General features: G+C 39.1%; 1 protein-coding gene across 8 annotated transcripts in view; it reads left to right on the top strand.

The window, feature by feature from the left end:
* Positions 1 to 12388, top strand: part of NSMCE2 (NSE2 (MMS21) homolog, SMC5-SMC6 complex SUMO ligase) — a 270105-nt gene that overhangs the window by 42797 nt on the left and 214920 nt on the right. The window lies entirely within an intron of this gene.

Raw genomic sequence — 12388 nt, forward strand, 5'->3', positions numbered from 1 at the left:
TATGGAATGCTTTATTTTGGGATCTTACATCCAGTTTTGGTTTTCTAGCTTAATGAAAGACTAAAATAATCCAGGGGTGTAAAATGGGAAAACAGCTGGTTGAGTTCTACATTTGTTGAAAACATTGATTTAAAGTAATAGTTTATTTTTGTCTTTAAATTCATCCGGGTGTGGTGGCTCATGCCTGTAATCCTAGCACTTTAGGAGGCCAAGGCAGGTGATTCACTTTAGCTCAGGAGTTCGAGATCAGCCTGGCCAACATGGTGAAATCCCGTCTCTACTAAAAATACACATAATTAGCGAGGCATGGTGGGTCACACCTGTAATTCCCACCCCCCCACCCCCCCCCACCCCCCCCCCCCGCCGCCCAGCTACTCGGGAGGCTAAGGCAGGAGAATTGCTTGAACCTGGGAGGCAGAGGTTGCAGTGAGCTGAGATCACGGTACTGCACTCCAACCTGGTCAACAGAGCAAGACACCATCTCAAAAAACAAAACAAAAACAAACAAAAAAAGAAATTCTGTGAAATCAGAAAGAATCTCAGAGAAAACGCCATTTATGATTTTTAACTTTATATTATACGTTAGAACCGTGGATCTCAAATTTTATCACTAAGCAGAATCACCTGGAGGACTTGTTAAACTATAGATTGCTGGGCTCCACCCCAAGGCTTCAGATTCAGGCCTCTGGGGAAGGACTCAAGAATCTACATTTATAACAAGTTCCCAGGTGATGGTGATGGTGCTGCTAGTTCAGTCCAACCACACTTTGAGAATTAGAGAAAGCAAATTATAATACAAATCTATCATACTCTGGTGAGGGGATTATATATTAAAAGCTGGTTTCTTTCATGTACGTTATGTAAAAAATTTGTATTGATGAATGTTTTCATACTTAACAGAAAAACTGTAATGAGGACACCCAGACATTATATTATGAAGACTTCTGTGTCATTATGATGAGATTTCATTATATTAAATGTGGTTTAAATTATGTAGTTAAATGTACTTTTTTAGTAATAGAGTTACTATTAGAAGTGGAAGTATTATGGCAGGTCTGAAAATGTGGGATGTGTGTGTGGAGTATATTAAGGGAACTCTGTAGTCACTCCCCATTCTTGTCAACACTTGCTACAGGCAGTCTTCTCAATTTTAGCCATTCTAATAGATATGCAGTGGTATTTTATAGTAGTTTTAATTTGATTTTTCTAATGATTTTTTTTTTATTTTTGGTAGAGGTGGGGTCATGCTTTGTTGCCTAGGCTGGTCTCGAACTTCTGGCCTCAAGTGATCCTCCTGCCTTGGCCTCTCAAAGTGCTGGGATTACAGATGTGAGCCACTGTGCCTGGCTGGTTTTTTTGTTGTTGTTTTAATTGACAAGGCCAGCATGTGATCAAGTAGTACAAATGTAATAGTAGTATTATAGTCTTCATTGTTTAACTTATGGCTGTAGTTATTGCTTTTTATTCTGAAGTTCATCTTTAAAGTGACAACTGAAGCATGTTTAAGTAAGGCAGATCAACTTGGTCAAAGGAATTTGATTGTTATTTATCCTGGGAAGCAAAGATTTACAGGGTAGGAGATATTTGATGGCTACCTTCAGATCTTTGAAGCACTAGAATCTGGAAGAGACTTGAGACTTTCTGTTTGACCCAGGAGGTAGCTCTTCTATAGCTCTGGAGTAGAGACCAGAATTTACGACCTGCTTCTGATGTTGAGGTGGAAGTAGTTAACCTCTCTGAGCCTCAATTTCCTTAACCATATGAAGCAGAAAATAAAATCACTCTATGCAGAAGTTATATGGTGTAAATAAGTTAATGTGTGTGAACGAGCAATTTGGATTTATTGTTGTCATTGCCTGGCAGTGTTCTAGGGAGGCGCTGAATCAGCTCTGTCTTTGGAAGGACTCTAATAAATAGAACTGTTCAGCGGTGGAACAAGCTTTGCCATCACACTAAGAGCCAAACAAATTCCAGATAGTTATATCAGGGCTTTTTAGGAAATTTTACATGGAGTAGAAGTTTGTAAAAGCTCTTTGAAAGAAGACACAGTATTTGCCTTATTCACCACTGTGTCCAGGGCACCCTGTACAGTGCTAGGCACATGGTCTGCTCAGTAAATATTTGTCAAATGAGTGAATGGAAGTTCCTCCACTAATACACATATTCTAATCTTTGTTTAGCATCACATTTTTTGTTTTTAATATAGTATGTGTTGTCTTCTGTATTAGTCTGTTCTCATGCTGCTAATAAAGATATACCTGAAACTGGTAATTTATAAAGGAAAGAGGTTTAATTGACTCACAGTTCCACATAGCTGGGGAGGCCTCACAATCATGGCGGAAGGCAAAGGATGAGCAAAGTCATGTCTTGCATGGTGTCAGGTAAGAGAGCGTGTGCAGGGGAACTCCCCATTATAAAATCAGATCTCATGAGATTTATTCACTGTCACAAGAACAGCATGGGAAAGACCTGCCTCCATGATTCAGTTACCTCCCACTGGGTCTCTCCCATGACACGTGGGAATTATGGGAGCTACAATTCAAGATGAGATTTGGGTGGGGACACAGCCAACCCATATCATCTTCCCACAGGTGTTTATTTGCCCTTATGTTGTTATTTTATAATGGAAATTTTGTCATTAAACTGAACCAGACACTCATTTTTCTTTCTGTTCACCTACTTACTGAAGAGTAGAGCACAGAGATACAATTTTCATCATGAAACTTCCTGGGAGTAGTTTCTCCTCAGGTATAGCTGTTTTTAATTTACTTCCGCTGTTTCTATAAGTATTTAAATTTCTGTAGTCCTTTTCAAAAGGGATGCCTTACACATGGAATATTTCCATGGGATTACTGTCCCAAGAACCTCATAGCAATGGCCTCTGAGGAGAGCATTTGGGGATTGGAGATACCACAGGATGGTACTGTTTGAATTTTTCAACCATATGCTTGATTACTTTTTTAGCCATATGCTTTATTAATTTTACAAACATTTTTTAAGTGGGTGGGGAAGTCCCATGATTCAGTAGATACTAGCTTAAGTGAAGAATAAGATTTGTATTGGGAATATTGCAAAGTACAGTTAATACAGCAAAATACCCCCATTTGTAAAGAGACTCTTGTGTTTGAGGCATCATGTTGAGTGCTTTACCTACATTCTCATTTAATTTTTTCAATAATCATATGAAGGCCAGGCGCAGTGGCTCACACCTGTGATCCCAGCACTTTGGGAGGCCGAGGCGGGAGAATTACTTGAAGTCAAGAGTTCAAGACCAGCCTGGCCAACGTGGTGAAACCCCATCTCTGCTGAAAATACAAAAATTAGCCAGGTGTGTTAGTGGGTGCCTGTAATCCCAGCTACTCAGGAGGCTGAGGTTCAATCGCTTGAAGAGGTTGCATTGAGCTGAGATCGTGCCACTGCACTCCAGCCTGGGTGACAGAGCGAGACTCCATCTCAAAAAAAAAAAAAATCATATGAGATTTAAGCCTCACTTTCTTTTGTCTTGGCTGCCACAAATTCATGCAAGAGCTTTGGTATTTGGTCAAAGCCAGGCTCTGTTTCTTAAGCCTCTTGGGTTTCCAAGTCATGCAACTGTAGGTAAGACTTGAGTATAGCCAAAGACTTGAAGACCAGAGAGAAGTGGCAGTTGTTAAAATTATGTTGCCTGGGAAATGCTCTTGTGGCCTTAAATTCACAGTTTCTTTTCAGTCTACCAGATATTAGATAGCAATGGACAAGAAGGATGTGGAAAAAAGATAAGTCAAATGAAAGACACCTGGCCGTGAAGATTTAGAGGCTTTAGGTAGCCAAAGGGGGTCTGTGGATATGCTTTAAAATGACAAATTCCTATAGCCTGAGTTTCATAGTGCTTTTGATGACTGGCAGAGGTTGATTTCTATGATTTTTATTAATTGAATTCATCATATAATTTATTTCAAACGTATTTTGAATTATACCACTACCACAGTCGTTTATAGAATATTAACATACATTCTAAGGATATATCTGACTATATTATGAAAGATGTCATGGTCTTCATCACTCTGAGGTAGAGCAATGTATTTAAGTCAGTCAGTCTCTCTTTCACTTTCTCTCTCCCAAAAGAAGGTAATGTTTAGGAGAATTCCTTTAGGTACAGAACAGATTATTCTTTACTCCCTGACTTTTGCATGAAGGGTATATTACTGATTTCTGTGTAGTAGTCCAGACACTGGCATGTGCCTTCCATGCTGACTTTGTCAGTCTTGAGGTCAGTCATAACTCCATCATTTATTAACTATGTCATCTGGGACAAATGATTTAGTGTCTGTGAGCATCTGTTTCTTTATCTCTACAGTATGTTTAATTACACTGAATTCACGTTGTTGTAACAAAGGACTGGATAAGGTAGTAGGTGCAGAGTGCCTGGCACGAACTCAGTGCTCTTTGAAGATCTGTTCTGTCTTAAAAATCTATGTCCTTCTCCTCTCTTCATTCCCAAGTGTTTTTGTTTGACCATTTTAACTCTAACGCAGTCTCTGGAGAAGAGTGAGGCATTTGTTTAGCCTCTACCCCAGTCTGGTGAACATCTGATGAACACATACTCATCCTTCAAGACGCAGTTCAAGTTTGCCCTCACCAGCTAAACCTGTTCTTTCTATAGGCAGTGTGAGCTGCCCCTTCTTCTTGCTTCGAAACATTTTTCCCCTCTGCCTAACATGTGGTGAGTGCTCACTAAGCATTTGCTGGGCAAATGAGTTTCTGAACTTGGGGGAGGGGTATGGTGTTTACAAAGCTTCTTATGGAGCATTGCAGTCTTGTGAGTTCAGTTTCATGCTTTAGAAGTTAGTAAAAACAGCCCAGAGAGCTAAGAGAGCTAAGAAGATGGTTTTCACTTGCTACCTTTTGGTTCCAAGGGCAAAGCACTTTCAGTATTTAGACTAATTACACTTGCAGAATAGTTATCTATTCTGTAATAATAATAATGACAAATATTTTGTTAGTGCTTAATGTGAGCCAGGCCCTGTGCAGATCATTTTACCTACATTATCTCATTTGGTCCTCATATCAGCTTTCTGAAGTAGGTACTGTTATTGTACCCATTATATATAAAAGGAAATTGAGACTCTAGTAAAATGACTTGCCAAAAACTACACAGCTAGCATGTAATTTCATAAAGCCTAGATTTGAATGAAATCTAATTCCGGAGCTGGCTTTTTTTGGTTACTGTATTTCATTGTCGCTCTTCTGTGTCACAGTGATGAGGGAATTGTGTTGGTGGGTGAACTAAACGCAACTATAAAGGTGACTACTTCTTGAAGATTTCTCCCATAGTCACTGTGTTTGTAAAGAACCCCTGACACTTACTAGCTTATATCTTGCACTGCTAACTCTTCACTGTGATTTCTAGTGAGTGGCAGTTATAAAATGTGTATTCAGTTGTTGTTGTTGTTTTTTTTTTGGGGATGGAGTTTTGCTCTTGTTGCCCAGGCTGGAGCGCAATGGCGCTATCTTGGCTCACCGCAACCTCCACCTCCCAGGTTCAAGAGATTCTCCTGCCTCCGCCTCCCAAGTAGCTGGAATTAACAGGCATGCACCACCATGCCTGGCTAATTTTGTATTTTTAGTAGAGACAGGGTTTCTCCATGTTGGTCAGGCTAGTCTCGAACTCCTGACCTCAGGTGATCCACCCACCTCAGCCTCCTAAAGTGCTGAGATTACAGGCATGGGCCACTGCGCCCAGCCATGTATTCAGTTTTAATTTTGCCACACTAATATATATGTGGGGGAATAATTACAAGTTCAAAGTGCAGTATAGTAAGAAGTAACCAAGTTTCTATTAAATATTGCTCATAAGTAAGTCATTAAATTCAACTCCTGATAAATATGTGATTACTTAACATTAGGCTCCCAGGGCACCCCCAGCGCGCATGCGCACACACAACCACGCTCATAGAGGTAGGTGCATGTATAGCATATGTTGCTAGAGATAGTTGGAGTTATAGTTTCAGATAAGAGGGTTTTTTTGTGTGTGTGTGCTGCATTTTGGTGGGTGGGGTCAGGGGTATCCTTGATACTGTGATTTGTTTTATTTTATCCAAAAAGAATAGATGCCTTATTTACAAAATATAGAAAAATCAAGTTTTAATTTGAAGGGATTAGGAAATACTCATATTCTGTTTCAGAAAGTAAAATCTCCCAATATACGTCCCATTTATTCTAAGAAATTTAAAATACAATCAGGCAATCCCTTGCCGCCTTTTCTTCCTCCTTGCCAAAATGGACATATGTACTTTATGACATTTAATATTTATCAGAGTCTTCTGAGTATATGAATCATGTTGAATTGGAGTCAGCAACCCCTTAAGGACACTAAATGTCTGCTTTGTCTTAGCCTGGTATTTTACTAATAAAATGTGTGGAGTTGAATTTAATCCACTATATATAATTGGTGGTATTCCTGTTCAGACATGCCTGTACATGGCTTTGTAGAATAAAAAACACCTGATTCTGCGATTGTTATTGTTTAGGACCAACTTTCAGGAAACATCTTGGCCATGGGCAAAACTATACAGTTGAATCAGGGACATAAAGTTGGAAGGAATAAGTCGGAGAAATTTGTCTTCAGGGTGTGCCTCCCTAACATACACATATACACACAGACACACATACAGGTGTCCCAGTTGTAAAGGTAGAGAAGTTTTACGGACTCATAAGGTATGAAGTGTTTGGTTCTGTTCTGGAGATTAGGGAGGATTCTGGAAAAGGACCTTGTAGCTGAGATCATAGGAAACAGCAGAGCAAAGCAAAATGGTATCTGGTAGTGTAATGAAGTAGTATAGAGATAAATGTGTATGGATGTAATAGGGAAGAGAGGTGGGGAAAGTGTCTTTATTTTCATGTCTGGTTCATTAAAGGCAGTTCTACTGAAGACCTGGTGGTTGATGAGGGATCTTATTTTGCTCTGGGTACCATGTACTACAGGACCTGTTTCATCTCTGCTTCCCAAGCCTCGGGCTGGGCCTCAGGGATTCTCTCCAGTGCATGCCTTAGGCTACAGCTATGGGGCAGCTGTGGTTAGGGAAGGGCCCTATTTAGAATAGTTGGTCAAAAAGCACATCACTTCTGTCCCTTTCTTGCAGAACTGGTTGCTGCTCTGGAATGAAAGTTTGATTGGTCTGTTAGCCATGCCCATCTGGACTTGGGAAAGCCAAGAGAAAGAATCTTCTGTTCCCTCATCTGCTGTTGCTTTTTAACCTGTGGCCTTAGAAAATGGCATTATACTGAACAGACCTTAGACAACGCTGGAACTGGCGCTGGATAAACTCATGAGTCCATGCTGTGCTACATACGGACCGTATTACTACAGGCTTACTACCTACATCTCTTAGCCACAAAGGACCTGGAATTGGTCTTGCTTGAGAGTCTACATCTATAATAATAGCTAGTTTGTTCCCTCCCTTCTTTTCCTTTCTTAGGTGATCCTTTCTCCTTCATTTTGCCCCTAGCCTTTCACATTTGAGACAACCAGTATTGCTTTTATTCTTTCATATTTATTTGTTCCTCATTCATCATCATCTTCTCATTGAAGTCTTATGAATTTTAAGTTGAATTTGATTATAACACAAAATCACCCATTTCTGCTTTATGTTTGTTGATCATATAACTTTAATGCCTATTCAACACTTCAAAAAGAGAGAATAGTAATGTAGTTATGATATTGCTGTTAGTGGGTTTTGACATTGAGTAACAGATGACGTGTCTAATGAATAGTGTGGCTGCTTAGATTGCATAATTATAGGTTTGTTTGACTTTAGGACAATCATATGCAGGCCAACTTCACCCATTTAGAGACTTTTTGTATTATATAAGTATTAGAGCATTTCACTCTAAAAAAAAAAAAAAAAAAAGCCCTTCTTCAGTGATAATCATTCTTTGTTTTTCCAGGGTTTGCCACTCTATAGGAAAAAGCAAAATGAAATAGAAACCATCTTTACAGGATGGGTTTAATTCAGTAGCCCTTCTTGGTTGGAATAACACTTCAGTCCACAGTGATTTGGCATTGTGCTTGTGACTGGAGTCATTGGGTAAAGGCATGCAAGTTTATAGGACGACAACCCTGGCACTGGCATACTTATAGAAACAGCTAGAATTTTATTATGTAAACCAGGAATTATCTGTGCCCTTTGGACTTGATTTTGTGGGGTGGCAGTGGAGGGGGATAACTAGTTATTGTACTAACTTCTTGGAACAGTTTCTTAATTGGCGTATCAGGTGACAGGTCTCACAGAGTCACCAAGGCCCCACTGTGATACTTCTCCATGTATTTACTGGCTAGTAAATGAATGTTCAAATATATCACTTAGGTTCATTTGATTAACGAAAGCAAGGGCTGGCTGTAATTAATAAATGCTCACAGAATGGCTCAGTGAAGAAATTTGAATATTCCTAGCCTCCTAGACTCCGCTTGGCAGGGCTGGGAGTGGGGGGAGTCAAATATGTGGCTAATAAAAGTGATTTTTAACTTTGAGCTCTATTCAGAAGTAACTCTGCAACGTGAAACCTTCCAGTACTCTCCCTTCCCCTTGAACATTTCTCTCCTGCTGCTCTTCATTTGCTGCCTGGTAGTCAGTCTGGAGCTGCTTTCATCTCTCTTGCTGCCAGTGCTCTTGGCCTAGTACAAGCTTGACCTCTTAGCAGCTGGAGTTGACTTAGTTATTCTCCTAACATTCTCTGAGTGACTTGGTTGCTCTTACAGCACTTCAGATTAGCTTTGCTGATGTGAAAGGTCACTTTTCACCAATGTTAAAGCTTATTAATCTTCAAAAAGGGGAAAAATCATTTTCTTTTTGTTATCAGATTCCTTAAGGAATTTGGAAAGAGCTTTCCAGAACCATGTCTGATAGCCTCTGAGTGGCATTGCCTATGGCTTCCTTGGAAGTGTTGTTTTATGCTAACAGATCGCCAAGGGAGCTGAGCTGAGGCTCTGGGTCTTTGGCTTTCTCCTACTTGAAGGTTTGTTCCCTGGATATTCATGGAGGAGTTGGAGGTGCTTGTCCTTCTCCTTGTGTTTAAATACCTTTTTGTACAGGTGGGCAAGTGTACAGACTTGGCAGTTAGAAAGCCAGAGTGGGAGGCCTGGTGCTGCTGCTAACTATCTCCGTGGCCTTGAGCAAGTTGCTTCAGTTTTCTCATTTGTAAAGTGGAAATAGAACTACCTAACTCTTATGTTGCCCTGAGATTTGATGTAAGTATGAAGTGCTGGCACATAATAGTGTTCCCTAATTGTTAGTTACAGCTGTTATATATACATATGTAATCATTGTCATTACTTTCCGTGTTTTATCATCTGCACTAAACTTCCCTAATGCCAGACTTGCAGAAGTGTTGTACAGCAATGCTTTTCTCTCTGGAGTCATCATTCTGTGAATTTGAACATCGTTGTGTGATTTCTACCCACCACCCCAGTGCTGGTGCCATCTCTTTTCCTATGGAAAAGTCACAATGAAAATATAAAATAGGCAAGTGAAGTTGTACCACATGTCATCTTTTACTTTTTAATTCAGTTGAATCTCTTTGATAGGACAATTTATATTTTGGTGAAAGTTTAATTTTCAGATTTATGAAATATAGTGGCCTTAGAAGAATATTGAAGAGTTGCTATAATTCTTTGTTGGATTCTAAGAACACTAAGGCATCTTTCTTGTCCTCAAATGGATTAAAATCTCTGGTGAAAGGAAACAAATGCAGATAAGAAAGGCAAGATTGATCATGGTCCCAAGATACCAAGAGTATAGGTGTTAAGGCAAATTAGGTGAAGGAGGAAATCCTTCTAGGTGGGGCCTGAGCTCAGCCCTTGATGGATGTGTAGGATTTAATTTGATATATATTCTCAAAAAGGGCTTTCAGTGAAAGAGTGGGAGAATTTTGATGGTGGGAAGATATACTGTGGAATCAAGTAGCAGGGAGCCTCTGCCTGATCAGTGCCTCCACAACCACCCCAACCCTCAGCAACTTTTTAGTTAGTAACTAACTCTGTGTTTCTGCATTTATCCCTTGTTTCCTCCTCCAAAAGTCAAGAGGTTATTACTGCAGTCGGGAAATAAAGGTTAACAAGAAGAACAAAAAAGAATTACAAAAATCATCTTAAAATTGCTGTGGCAGGTTGCTACTTGACATGGACGTTCTCATGACCTGTCTTCAGGATGCTCTTGTGGGAGCCTCTTCTAGTTCTCCTCGTAGGACTCTGGTCTCTCAGCCTCCTGCTACAGCTGACCAAGACCCTCTGACTACAGTTATCTGACTGGGCACTGCTTCCAGGTGTGCTGTGATCCTCAGTTCTTTTTAGAGTTACCTTCCTGATCTCTTCTGGTGTTCCCCGTTTCCTTTGTTGCTTGGGCTGCACCAGTCTTTACTAGTGTTCTTTAGCAGCTTGTCCCAACGTTCTTGGGCCCTGGAGCCTGAGCTGAGGCTGCCTGTAAGCCAGTTAGACTCCTAAGATTCTTTCCTTAAGCTTCATGCCATCAAAACTGACCCAAGCCTTGCCCGTTTCCTCCTTTGCAGGAAGGTCTCTTTGGCTTTGAACCAGGTTACTATCTGTCTCAGGTCTTACTAGCATATATGGGACCCTGTTAATGAGAACTATCACCTCATTTATTTCATTTTGCAGCTTTTCTGTAGCATTTTGAATATCTTAGGTATATTCTGAATGCTTTTGAAAATTAACTTGTTTAATCCCAGAGGGAGATTGCTAACATTATATCTATTTCCACTGATTTAAGCCCCTTACAGACTTTCATTTCTTATGCTTCAGACTTTTGCTCCCAACAGATACTTTAGTGAGTGTCTGTTTTGTCTGGGGTGCCTCTAATAATCAGAATTTTGGAAAAGCAGTTTATCCTGTTAGTCTTTGTTCAGGTTACCAGCTTTACCCACTTTTTTGACCAGTTCAGTATCCGAATCTAATACTCATAAAATATACTGATCCATTAAGGAAAACAAAATGAAACAATACTTTCTTTTAACTAGATAAGGCTGGTGTGAAACCAGTAGTCTATTTTTCATTATTTTAAATGGAAAAAATATAGGTTAACTAAAACCCCTAATCAATGTACTGAAATGTAACTAAGTACAGTAAAATGCCTAAATAAATTACAAAACATCCATTACATTAGGTTGTAAATTGTTTAAAATTCACTTCTTTATCATGAAACAATATGACTTTTAACAGTTGCTGTATATATGGCAACATATATATGTTGCTACCAAGCAGTATGTCCATTTTGTTGACATTCAGAAATTTTCAGAACAACAAACTGTGACTCTAATAGTCTAACAGTTTTATTTGGAGTATGACCTGAGCCTTTTCTCATGCACCATTTTGTTAGACATATATTTAATTTGGGAAATGTAAATACAAATTTTTCTTTATGTAAACATTACACCCTCCCCCACCCCCAAACTTACATTGAGATATATGTATATTCTGTGCTGCCTGGATAGTAAAAGCTGAAGGGTCTTCTACCAGAAGCATGTTAACCCAGGAGACAGTCTATGAAATATGCTTATAAGTAACTATTGTAAAATTAAAGCATATGTTTTAAAAGCCAAATGTGGATGGACTTTACATTATTTCATGACTTTGGAATGATCTGTGGTATTATTCTTCAGAGTAGAAAAGAAAAACATTTGTCTGCACTAAGGTATTTGAATGGAGAGTCTTTGAATGGAGAGTCTTTGAGTAGGTTCATTCCCAAATGTGATTAAAGAAAGCTTTATTTTCTTTTCATTTAGTTATCTTAAATTCAAAGTTTTTAGTTGAAATGTTTAGGATCCTTTGTTAACTATCTTTTCCTAATCTATTAAATTACGTTTAGAGCTTGAAGAAACAATTTAAAAGCACTTTTAATAACATTACCTTGCTTTTCTAATTTGCTAGTCCCTTTTTATAGACTCCTGTTCCCTGAGGATATTATAATTTTTTAAACATAGTAAACATAGTTGTTTCTTATTCTGACTAATATAAATAGTTACAATAACTGAAATATTTGTGGATCTGTTTCTGCTGTTATTCTTAGTGGCTTGTTTTCTTGTGTATTATAGGTATGTAAGGTTTTTCTGTTTGTTTTTATATTTATTTTTGTTTCAGCCTTTTCTCCTGTGATCTGCTCATTCTTAAAAATTATATGTAGGGATTATTTGACACCTAGATTAAGAGTGTCTTCTCCAGATGATAGTTATATTTGCTTCTGCCAGACACCTGTGAGTACTATCTGCCAGAGACCACCTCCCACCAACGTCAGAGACTGGGGTCTCTGGATCACTCTGGTTAGGGGAACCCAGCCTGCTGCAAATCCAGGAGGACTGCCTTATGGCCAGTTTTTCTGAAACAAGTTTGTTTTCTCTTCCC

Source organism: Macaca mulatta, chromosome 8 (assembly GCF_049350105.2).
Source record: "Macaca mulatta isolate MMU2019108-1 chromosome 8, T2T-MMU8v2.0, whole genome shotgun sequence".
In the NCBI taxonomy this organism is placed as follows: Eukaryota; Metazoa; Chordata; class Mammalia; order Primates; family Cercopithecidae; genus Macaca; species Macaca mulatta.